Source organism: Ostrinia furnacalis, unplaced genomic scaffold (assembly GCF_004193835.3).
Source record: "Ostrinia furnacalis isolate ACB-3 unplaced genomic scaffold, ASM419383v2 OfSCF2350, whole genome shotgun sequence".
Taxonomy (NCBI): Eukaryota; Metazoa; Arthropoda; class Insecta; order Lepidoptera; family Crambidae; genus Ostrinia; species Ostrinia furnacalis.
This window is the reverse complement of record NW_021132589.1, coordinates 118868-132348: the sequence shown is the minus strand read 5'-3', so window position 1 is coordinate 132348 and position 13481 is coordinate 118868. Positions and strand designations below refer to the sequence as shown.

General features: G+C 35.3%; 1 protein-coding gene across 2 annotated transcripts in view; it reads right to left on the bottom strand.

Annotated features, from left to right (window-relative positions):
• Nucleotides 1–13481, bottom strand: part of Wnt6 (Wnt oncogene analog 6) — a 40657-nt gene that overhangs the window by 21813 nt on the left and 5363 nt on the right. The gene's annotated exons all lie outside the window — the stretch shown is intronic.

The following is a 13481-nucleotide window of genomic DNA, read 5'->3' as shown; positions in this document are numbered from 1 at the left end:
ACTACGAGTAGAGTTGTGCTATTAGTCGATGTATCGATTTATTGGCCGACACGGCGAGCGCCGACAGCCGATGCCCAGGACGCGGCGAGAGATCCACTGTTTACACTTTAAGAGTTCATTGTCAGAATGTAGTGCGAAGCTACTCGGAATAAATTTAGACGTGTCTGTAGACTATGTTCCGGGAACCGGGAATTGATAGAAGCTGATTGATTATTTTCCGTAGAACAGTTTGACGATGCAGATGCTACTCGTATTGCAGGAATTAGTGCGTTCCATCGATAATGACGTTGAACAGACGCGATTCGATTGTTCTGTTTATTCGATTGTGCAACCTCAGATCAACGAAAATACCGCTGTTTTTTCCTTGTCAAAATTGCTACATGAAAGTGTGGTAAGAAAACGCAATTACCCGAATATAATTTATTTCGCTCGGCCCATTAATAAGCTTACGCAATGAATTCACCGGTAATTATATGTTGACATTAAATGACTGACACGAAACGGATTAAAAATATCCGCACAGGTGTACGTGCACTGATCGGAATGTTCTAGGCGAAACATGTCGGTATGCACATAATTCATCAACAAATCGAACTTCACGGTACTACTAGTTAAAAAAAATAGACATGTGTGAATTATACTATAGTGTAGGAGGGTTCCGCACGTTCTCGTCTCACTGTTCGTTCAAGTTTTAAAATAGTGGTAGGTAGGGTAGACCGGGTACAATAGTACCACGGGTCAATAGTACCATCGGCGATATTTCTTCATACAAGCGACGTTAGATTGTGTGCATAGCGTCAGAATATGCGCTTTTTGTGTTTCTATCCGCTCACCAGTCGGCGGCGCATGCGCTGAAAAACGAAGATGTACAGGAAGGATTTTTGTTTTTTGCCCAGCCGCAGTAAGTTTTTATGTCAAATATATGAGCCCATAAGTTGCCTAATATGCTATTTGTTACCAAAGTATTGTTGTCAATAGTTTATCCAGGCTCTAAATTTTGTATCGACAGCGAATTATTGGCATTCACTGTGAAAATGACTGAATTTTAGGTGAAGTTCTCTTGACTACCTACTTGGAACAAATGTACCAGTCTCCATGGGGTCAATTGTAGCGGTACAATCAACCCCGTGGTACAATTAACCCCCGGAACCTAGGTAACCTTAGGTACTTATAATAAAATAAGTTATTATAAAACATTCACGTGGTTATTTTACATTTTTACAATTATATTTTTATAATTATAGGCATACCTACCTACTGAAAAAATAGTTGTAAATGTGTTTTATTAAATTAGTAGGTATATGTCGATAAAAAGGTGATATAAGTACCTAAATGCCTACTTAAAATATTTTAATATAGGTTTCTAAAACCCTTCTGAATATTTACATTTTAGCTTAATTCAGTAAGAAACTAAGTATTTGAACGTTTTGTTTTAGATGCCTCGTCGTAGAGTCGAAAGTACTGATCACGGATCAACGGATCTATTCCTTTATGAACAGGCTTATGATTTTTTTTTAAAAGGGCGAAGCATTAGTAGATATAAATAAATCAGGGTCAATTGTACCAGGGGTCAATTGTACCCTCATACAAAAATAGATTTTTAAGTTTTGATTATTCTATCATTGTTATTATGCTTATTGTTGTTTCAGGAGCAATATCCGAGTCAAATAAATGACATATTATGTAGAAACAGTTAGCTTTTTCGTGTTTATGGAAGAAAAGTTATTGTTTTGTTTTTAAACTTTAGTGTTGATTTTTCATACTTGTTCCTAAATATTTTCGATCTCAATTAATAAAGAATGATGATTGTAGGAGATCAAGAGTACAGAATACCAATAAAGGTGATGATTAGATAAACATAACGACTTTTATAGCTTCATATATTATTGGTACAATTGACCCGTTGTAGGGGTCAATTGTAACATGAGACATCGTACAGTTCAAACTCGTTTTTCATTAAGTATTCGAAAGAATAGTTCAACTCTGCATGCTTAAATTTGTAGCTTAGGAGTCTAGTTTTTACAGCATACTAACAGAATAAGTTATATTTCATTAGATTTCTCAATATTGAACAATTTCCAAAAAATGGTACTATTGTCCCCGGTCTACCCTACATACTAGTATTTTTCGTACATTTTTCTAAATAATGAAAAACACATTAATTGATATTTCAACATCTTCATCAAAACCCCTTTCATTTGATATCTCGTATGACTTAAATGTAAAACTTATTTCTCATTATTTACTGGACCTTTCAAAATTAGCCATCACAAAACCATTAAATTAATTTTACAAAGCATCTTTGTGTCATTTCATTGTTCATCGTAATAAATATTTCTTTCTTCTTCTTTCTTTCATTTCAAGAGTTATTTGTAACAACAAACTCTAGGTTCTGATGAAGTTCGACACACATAGTGTACCTAATCCTTTTCAAAACCTGTACGGAACCCTAAAAAGCGAGTACCCACAACAGTAAACGTCAAGACGCTCTAAATTACGGCCGCAATGTAGCTGTGAATTACAAGTTTACCGCACAAAATGATTTTATTAACCCCTCCATTCGTAAATGTTTACGCTCGGTTTCATAATACCTCGCCTTTCGCGCTGATTTGTTTACACGTTAGTGACGGAGTACTAAACATTTTTACAACTACCCGCTCATATTTTATGAATTAAGGGCCGATTACGTGGCGTGCTGACGGATAGAGAGAAACTAAAAAGATTTAGAGGTTCGTCGAATTTTGGTTTATAGTTTGGTATTATTCACCGCCTTCTCGTTTTTATTTCAAACAACTGTCTTCTCCATAATATGTCTGGAAGAGATCGCTAGTAATAAGCCCACGTTAATTGTGTCAATCAAAGTTTTGTAGATTTTGTGAATATCAGTATTCTGTGTGGGTATTTTGCGTTCCTTACATCTTTTTCTTGTCATTTTTCTCTTGTTGTCTTATTAAATTGCTAGGTTAGATAATTTACAAAGTAGTTTATGTTTGTAAACTTACCGTGACTCAACATCAATCTGTCTATTTCTAACCCGTTAAAACATTCATTCATATGAATTTCAAAACGCTGCCTTAAGAGATCATGATACATTTGAAAATAACAAAGTTGAGACCCTACATACTTATGTAGAGATGTGATAAGTTTCAGATATTTCGATAGATGTCACAATACATAAGATCGCAGACTTATTTAAAAGTGTTACAGAAGAACGGGAGATAAACGTTGCAATTATCGGCTAATAGGTACTCGTAGGTTCTTCATTTCAGACTATAAGAGAATAATTTTAGTATAATTATTATTTATTTAAAAAAATCCACGTTTCAACCCTTCCTGAGTGAGCACACTTGTACTAGTTATCTAAACTTATCCATAAGTTTAGAGTGAAATTCATTTTATACCGATGGCGATGTTAAAACTTAGCAGCTGAAAATATACCTACTGAATTGCTCTGCAAAACTTGCCACAAAGTACCATTTCTTCGTAGAGTTCGAGCGACGAGAATGTCCGAGCGATCAGAGAATTTGGGATATCCAATGATTGACTCTATCCAGAGTCAAAGTATACTATCGATAAATCGTACTGCCAACCCAAGTCGATATTTCGATAGTATCGATATCAGATCGGTCATTACCTGCGCGCGCATTAGGCGAATCAATCCGCGCGAATGGCGTGTGAATGCGCGCGCGCTGACACCGCGACGACTCTCGTTTGCGCACTAGCATCGGGATTTACAATCGCATGTTTAATTTATGTGCGTTTAAAAAAAAGTACTATTTATATAGTGAAATATACAATTTAATAAGTACGAGGGTCTTAGGGATAAGCCTCTTTTTCTTCGGTTTCAGTCTCTCCCAAGTTGCGATACTCGTTTTACCTATAGTTCTCTGTGTATAATCTATATCTCTTGAGCCTGTGTAAAACCACATCAGGTTAGCATTCATTCATCAGTCTCTTTCATAAAACATTTTCAGGTGACTGAATTTCACTAGCACTGACCTATTTAAAGCCTCGAAGCAGTAGTAGGGTAGGTGTGAAACGCGCATTTTTAACCTATTTGCATTAATAATTCCATGACTATGACGTGATTGATTAGGTATATCTTTGGAAGCAGTGCCGGAAAATTTTATACGTTTCCTGACCTTAACACTTGGCATGTTGGCTTCGAAAATAGTGATTTTATGCCCAAAACTAACATCATCCATGCAGATTGTAAAGAAAACGAAACAGTTACTTCGTAAACTACTAACAGACATGCCCATTTTTGCACAAACACTGATGACCCACTTAGTGTATTTGCGTCTGCCGTCGAATTTATTTGTCAAACATCGCATTTAGAGACACAGTTACGACATACGTCATTGAACAGTTTCAGTTTATTTTGGCTTCAATTTAGGTGTTTCTTAGAGGCAGGGAGATTTTAGTTTAAGTTAAGAACATCGTCAGGTAACTTTGAATCTTATCTTGTAAACTTAAGGTTTAAATTTAAGTGGTGGACAATTAAATGGAAAATTGCCAAACCAGCGACAGTTGCTGTCTATCCAGACGTATAAATTAGCAGTGATAAGTTGTATGTCAATTAATTATTCTTCAAAGCACCATCTGGTGAGTGCGAGGAGGAAGCGCGGTAATGATGGAGCGACGTCGGTGGAAAAATTAATCTATTTGTCACTTGGATCGATTTACAAGTGAAATGTGGTTAGTTATTTAGCCGATTTAAATGGAATGATTGTCGTTTTAGATTTCTACTAAGTTCAACTGGTGGTAATAAATATTTTCACTGTTTTAATTAAAATACTTACTGCTTCAATGGCAAGTTATTAAGAGGTTTTTATTGTTCATGACGATAAAATATTGTAAATAAAATTAATTTTCAATAATGTGTTTGATGTTTTTATTTTTAAGTCAAATATAATATCATTATTTAAGTATAATGAAGCCCTTGTGAAGAATAAAATTAAGACCTGATCATACAGCTTCATAATATCTTCTTTAGGAGATCGAATTACAAAAAATAGAATGTCGATATCAATATAGGTACCTAGTCAAATGGTATCAGCGCGGCAGCGGTCTGAATATACTGTGCTACGTTTGTTCTTCTTCCGTAATCCATCTGAATGTCTTTATATTCGAGCAGCAAAGCCGTAAGAAAAGAAAAACAATTGAACAAAAAATAGAAGGTTTAGTGTCAAACCAAAAACGACCTCCCTCCCTCACAATAAGTACCTACCTATATCAATAAATTTTCAATATAATAAAAGGAAGCATCCACGAGTATCCATGACCAACGTCACCGGGCCGCCAGTTGGCACTCCTCTCGCGATTACTAGACCACGCAGTGATATTTGCTACAATACTATTGTCTGCTGGGTCGAGCGCACTAACTGACTGGCATTTGGCGAGACTGACGATGTCATTAATTGTGTGATGACAGTGACAGTGTTGCGGTGAAGTAGGAACATGATTCGGTGTTACAAACTGGAGAGCTTAGTTTTGTTATTTCATTTGTAGTAAGATAGAAAAGAACAAAGTAAAAATAGAGTTAGAAAACTAAATAATTTGAGCTAAATATAAATTAATATTAATGACAATGAAAATGTAACGGGAAACAGAAGGAAAATGTGACGTGAAAAGAGTCGGTAAAAAGGACATCTAAAAAGAGCAAGAAACAAGAATAAACTTGCCGTTCCAAATTTCAGACTGCACAAGATTGGTAATTCATTTATGGGGAAATGTATTAAACTTTTCAATAAATTACCACAAACTGTTGTAGAATTGCCCATTCATAAATTTAAAACACACATCAAAAGCACCTTAATGAAAAAGGCCTATACTATAAAGTTGATGATTATATAAAAGATAAAAATGTTTGGAATGTTTAACTACCTAGCTCGCATCAATACTTATGACTATAATTTGTATATTTTAAAGACTGTAAACCCTTGAAAAGGAGGCTGACAATAGTGACTGAGTTTCTTGCGCTGCTTCTTCTCAGCACTGGCCCATTTATTGTCCCGAAGCAGTGGTAGGGTTAATATTGGGACGTGTAAAAGTGCTTTTTTAAAGCCTATTTGCAAAAATAAATGAATTTTATGAATTTTATTTTAGCAAAGACAAAAATTACAATACAAATGCAATTTCAAACCAGGTGGAGAAAACGATAGTTAATGTTTAAGAGTTATTATTACGTTAAGTTGAAAGTCTGTTTTTCGAGTCTTTTTTTAGACCTGCTCCTAACTGGCCGGAAAATAAATATTAACCTTTAGTTCGCATGTAGAGGTTGCAAATATGGTGGAAATATTATGATGAATTATATTAAACACAATTTATTGCACAAATTGGAATAGATAACTGAAGAGCCTTAAAATTAAAAGTGTAAATTTTTGATGGAAAATTATCCTTATAAAAATTTCCACAGCATCTGTAACCTCAAACTCTAAATCCAACCTCAAAATATCACAGCCTTAACAGCCCTTTTGTGGCCTATTCACAACCGGAAGGGTGGCATTGAATGGGGTGACAATGAATGACGCTGTTTGCGGACACCAGGCGAGGCGCTAACTCGCGACTTCGCCCGCTTAGCGACCACATGACGATGTAACTGTAAACATCTTAACATCACTTACTCTTGTTGTACAGGAAAATAAAACTTCAACCCTAAATTGTGAAAGGAAGGTCGAGTTTTCCGTGAAAGAGATCATAGGGATGTCGTTTAGGAAATAGAGTTGTCACAATTGTGTCACGCCGTCGTAGTGATGCTTTATTCGATTGTAGTGTGAATTCGTTAAGCAATGGAAATGGATCGGCAAATACTTCGATACACAAATATCCTACGTGATTATCGTACTTCCAGAGCTCACTTAATCTTTAAACGGTTTTATTCATAACCATTTTCATAGTTTACAAATGGATCTCGACTCTCAAGTTTTTGTTAAAGACCTGCTACGAAAAAAAACCTTGTAGCAAGCAAAAATTGTAAGTTACCTTAAAGTCACTATTTTTATCAGGTGACTACTCATAGTATGCAGCTTCTCACGATGTTTTGTTTTAATCATGCTTAAATGGATTTTACATTAATAATTTTTTAGTTGTTAACGTGTTAATTTAATTTCGAGTCGATAATTTCCCCGAGCCAAGATTCAGCTGCGCATCCCTACCCGCAGTGTAGAGAGCAAACACTTTTAAAAGTTTATGCGCTATGAGCTCTGTTGTCGCAACGGTTTAGCGGGCGCATCATAGTCGCTCATGCCTGATGTTTGTCGTCGGTTAAATTGGACTGTCGTAGCCCTTTCGAAAGTTACGGAATGCGTATCGATGTTTCGAAATATCTTTAGCGTTGACTTCACAACTTTTGACTGCAAAGGTTAGGCTTTTCATGTTTTGGTGACCTTCTGTTGTTTTAATCTTTGATGGAAATTGAATTCGTTCGATTCGAAATTCAAAAGTTACAGATTGTTTTTTGTCACTTATCTTATTTATTCACTTGTTTTACACTCTAAAAAGAAAAACAGAAACAAAGTAACATCTGTTTAATTGTTTTCTTTTGTTTTGCGCGCTTTTCATATAATGAAAATGTAAGTGTTAGTGAAATGTAAGTGATATTTAACAATGTCTTGACGAGTGGTAAAATATTTACGCTCCGTATTAACCATCGCGATATCTCAAGAACTCGTCAGGTTTCTTTGCGTTCAGGTTTTGCAAACATTTGGCCTCACCACCCCTGAAGTTCCCTGAAGCGCCGAGAGTCGTAAGTGCGAAGGCAAATCTTATATTGTCCTCTTTTTAGAGGTCCGCTGGAAAAGTATTAGTGGACTTACTTGGTTGAACTGAAAATTTCTAACTTTCCGATACAGTTATTCTTCCATAGTTTTATTATGATTAGAGCTAGATAGAATTAAAAATAAATCATGAACTAGCACGTTGAATATACCTGAAACTGCTGAGAAAGTAACATCACTATTTTTTTTCTTGTAATGTGGAGGAATGATAATTCTAATGATATTTAAGTAAATGATGAATGGCAGACAAGATTTACAATCTTTATTAATATATTAAAACTGACAATAACCAATTCTATTTACTACAGAAACGCCTTAAAACCACTACCAATCGATAAGAGCCATAAAAGATAAAGTTACGGAATCTCGTTTGATCCGAGTGGCGTTTGTCCACTTTTTACCGTACATTTATGATGTGCAGCAATAAAATAAAATGAAGTGCAGTACAACAAACCGTTCGGATTGGTTGTCGCCCGTTTTAGCGCCGCGTTTGCAGCCATAATGGGCCTCCGCGATAATTGGTGAAGCTCTACGCACAATGACGCGCACTGTCCTCCGAGTTACGTGGTCAAAGATTAAAAACGTGAAAATTATGAATTATGCCTACACACTTTGTCCCACATTGTACAAGAGTTGTTACGGATATATGCAAGTGATAGATGCGATTGCAATTCTGTCTTTTATGTGCCAAATCCGAATTTATTTTGTACTAACTGCACCTTTAATTTTTTTAACCGTTTTGGTAACCAATTACTAGTAGTTACTAGTTAACAATTGGTACTTAATACGTTTATCGAAACGGCCTAGGCTTAAGGATATCACAGTTTAAACAGTCTTACAAAGAATCGTTGTTCAACTAATTACTAATACTTACGGTACCTACTTACTCGTACTACTCTAGAGTCCTGCAAGTACTCTAAGATTCTGGTATTAGTTTATTATATACAGGTATTGTTTGACAGTCTGGTTGTAGTATGCATGCCGTCCAACACAGTTTCCTGCCTATGTACAGACATATTTGAACTCCTCTGAGTGCTCAGCTTAGTCTTTGCAGCAGCGACACGCTGTTAGCGGGGCACCGCTAAGCGCACGACAAACATGCGCGGGCGGTCGCGCGACAGGCCATCGCTCCGTGTTAAATGAACTAGTTCCACTTCCATATTTTGGAGCAGTTGCGTTCTGTTTTTGAAAGTTTTATTCTTTGACGAATTTTGAATTTGGAAGCGATCGTCACTTTTTTATTTATATCTAGCTGCGTATATGCAATCTTGAATCTAATTTTAAAGGCACTTAAGTTCAAAATGACTTGAAAATAGCTTTATAATCCTTTTCTGCTATGCAATTACAGTATGATGTTATTCTCGCTATAATGATTGAAAGCTGCGTAAACACAAACCGTCAATACAGACACGCGCTGTTTCGTGTTAACTCTTTGTATACGCTTCAACTCCGACGCATAATAGAGATACAACGTTAGCGCGAGATTGACGTTTTGTCTAAAGTGTATTGTTTTAGTTCGAAGGTAGATGTTTGATTGTGACCTGTTTTTGAGAGCGTCCGGCTTCGATGAAACTGTGAAGCAGAATTTAATGTTTTAAGAGGTTCCGTTCAATTTTTACAATAAGTAACAGAATTCAGAACAATGAATTTTTTTTCCTATTCCACTTTTACTACAAACACGTACTGATACTTGTATATAGGCTAAAATTTATACAATTTATATTTTGAACATACAAATGGTAGATTCATATCATGAAAACAGTTCAGATGGCCCATACATTTTCGTCGATGTCGAGCGCCAACAATTTGTACAGAGAGATGAAAAACATATTTGCAATGTTGCTAATTTTACTTTTCTGATAAATGTAAACATAACATAGATTTAAATTGGTATCTTAGTTGGTATTTAAATAAGTTTAAAAGCCACATGTTACATTTTGTGCGGTCTAAACAGTCCCTAATATTTGTACGCAGTACCTAGTATCGTCGTGACTGACTTCCCTTCCCTTCCATTACGACGAATTTTCTCATTTTCGCGTTCTTAATACAAAAATGAAAAACAAAAGGCCTTCTAGCATGCTCTATGAAAAGTTTTATTCCTACAAATATGGTACCAATAAAATACTGTCTAAACTAATGACGCAAATTTCGTATCAACCATTTTATAGACGGAAGAGCTTAATCACTGATATGTTAATCTAAAACCGATCGGTTACAAGTGAGAGTATTTATATCAAAACGCGGTAATTATATGAAATCGAAACTATGACAGTTAATGGATCCGGTGCCGATTGCTGGATAAGTCCACTTTCGTAATGGATCGGTTTAGGCCTAGCGCAGACGATGGAAGGGCTATTCTAAACGCGGTTTATGTAGTTTCGAGTCCATCTGTCTCTACTTATCGCTTAAGCTAGCATCACGTTTTGCATGAGAGGTAGGGAAAATATTCTAATTCAATAACGTTGGGAGTCAAAAAAAATTAATTCGAATCACAACCATCGTTTGTTCCTTGTTCTCATAAGACTGACTTTTCTCTCTCTGACAGATTTAACCTACACGGGACTACGGGTGGTAGGGAAAGCTGTACCTATTTGGGAAGTGGACATACCATAGGCCTAGCACTTAACTCAGAGAGGGTGTTTTTGAGACGTAAAACGTCAGGGGGACTTCAAATATGCTTATCATTTGTATGCTCTGTCACTTCATAATATTATTATGTCAATGTCACCCCTCCCGTGCCGCCCCCATGCCTCAAGCACTGAATGAGTTATGCGACCTACTATGGTATGTACACTTCCCAAATAGGTATAGCTTTCCCTACCACCCGTGGTCCCGTGTAGGTTAAATCATTAAGAGAGAGAGAAAAATCAGTCTTATGAGAACAAGGAACGAACGACGGTTGTGATTGTGAGTGACATTGTACGTTATACCCACGTAACATTGACAATAACACTTAGACAAAAATTAGTCGTTATACAAATATGGTCACCGACAAAACCGGCGTCTGCGTTGCCCATAAAATGTCATCATCAGCCTCCATTGATGAGTAAGATATCTCTAATTTAGGTGACCTCTGATAATTAACATTTCGTAGACAAAGATAAGATACTACTTAGGTGTGGTTAAGATAATTTTGTCTTTGAAAAGACAAGTTTAAGACAAGCGTCAATTTAATTATGAATAGTAGAGATTTTAATTTGATTAACTAAAGTCATTGATCTTTTATTCCATTCATGTGTGAGTAAAGTAAATATTTCCAGAAGCAATAAGAGATTAAACCAAACAAAAGGGAACTTTGAATAAATAACGCAAACTCGTATCCCCTCAAAAGATTCCGATTCATAAAAGACGTGTTTACACTCTTTCAATTTGCTTTTGAATAGCGTATGAATGAATACGCCTTTAGAATCTGATATATTTTAATTAACAGGTCGCTTACATGTGTGGTGACCATATCCTTACTTTTTTAGCCACAGATTTTATTCTTCTTTGTGAAATTGATAGACTCTATCTTTGTAATTTTACAAGAGCTTCTTTTTCTTCTATCGAGTAAACTTATTTTATTTTAATATCTACGTTAACAATAAAAGCACCTACAGCTATTCCGTAATTACCTATATTTAAAAGTTAATATTTTAAACGCTGCCAACAGACTAGAATCATTATAAAATCTGGACGACAAGGTCTACCCTTATAGCTACTTCTAAAAATTTCTAAGTAATGGTAATAAGAAATGGTGAAATTGACGATTTATCCGACTATAAATTGTCTCAAGAGTCTTGAAACCATGGTTACCCTACCCTCATGCGTTCAGTAACTTATAAATTCCCAATTAGAGGCGAACAGTGAAATGTCCATCTATGGAGTTATCTATCAAGTTTTATTGTCATTAACAAACTGGAATCCAATGTTGTGACTGCGTTACAAAAGCGGATATTACCGTGTTTATTAACTGTATGTTAAGGGACAGTTCTATACATTAGATAGTCTTTATTAACGTTATGGATAGCTCTATACATATAAGTTTCTATTTTGTTATGCGCAAGCTCTGCCTTTTGTGAATCATCTGTAATGTACTTACTCGTATGTAATAACGTATCTTTACCTTATGGGTAATTAATGCACTGTTTTGAGAAAAGTAACATACATATTATAAGGATTAATACATGCATGGAAATAGATTATTTTAAAAAAGAAGAAGTTAAAAGACGATGATGACAAAAGAAGAATATAGAGTCATCAGCTCAAGTCAAGTAAAAGAAGATTCAAATCCTTTGAACATTGTGAAATAAACAAGTAAGTTTTAATGATAAATCATTTTTATTTAACTGTATTTCACTTGCTATTGTTGTAACACAGCAAAATCTCTTTTCTTTTTCATTATTTTTTTTAGATTTCATGGAAATATGAAAATCATAGTAACATTCGCCTTCAGCCGGATTCGAACCTGCAATCGCAACTTAGATCGCAACGGGCTTTGTAACGCTAACCACCAAGCCAGACGGTCAAGCTGAATGATGATGATGATGATTCATTACACCAATGATATATGTATGGTCATCACTTCGTCATCATTTCATTCAATCAACAACTTTTACAATATAAATTGACCTTTTGACAGGTCATCGACTTTATGACCATAAAGAATTAATTTAGGTTCTTTTTGTGGTTAACCAAATCTATTTTTCTCTTAAAGCCAGAATTAGGCAGGTCCAGTCTCATACAGCTTTCTGCTTATGTTAAACTAGCTGTGCCTGCGACTTCGCCTGCGTGATTTTTTTTCTGTCACAGAAAAACTTTATCGCGCGCGTCCCTGTTTCTAAAACCGGGATAAAAACTAACTTATGTCCTTTCCCGTGACTCAAACTATCTCTATGCCAAATTTCATCAAAATCGGTTGTGTGGTTTAGGTGTGAAAGTCTGACCGACAGCCAGACAGAGTTACTTTCGCATTTATAATATTAGTAGGGATTATGTTAATTAATAGTCAGATTATAGCAGTTAATATTCATAATGATGTATAAACACAGTCATCTCCTTAATAGAATGAATGGTAGGTAGCACTTTAATGCGAAGTAAATAAATTAATTACATCATAAATCTTGCAGATGGTGGATCGAGACTACCTATTAACGTGTGGTACTTTGTTTCAATGCAAATATAAATTCTGTCAGCGAAGATATTGAATTAATATCAATTCCAAATGACAAATACGAAATTAGTATTTTTTATTAATTAGAACGATTTGTTCAAGATATTAGATAGGATTTCGTATTTTTTGGCTTGCGATGAACTTGTTTTTAACTCTACTCTAAAAGCTTTTTTATTAAGACAGTGGATATCGTTTCATACAGCGATTGTTAGTACTCGTAACTCTCGTGAAAACTATGTTGAAAGATTTTACTCAAGCAATAGGACTCATTGATCTCTTATAGTAAAACCTAGCTAGGCCTAAGAGATTTTAGGCCAAAAACTCTTAGGGTGGGTTGCACCATCTTACTTTAACTTTGACAAACGTCAAAAATCTGTCAAATTCCATACAAAGTACACCGGTTATCGTTATAGTTACGGTCGAAATTAGGTGGTGCAACTCAACTTAGTTTTGTTACAAGAAATGAAAATGCACTTTATTAAGCAAAACTTGCTGAGTATAATGTATATTTTAGGTGAAATGCATAATACGATACGATTCTTTTTTGTTTA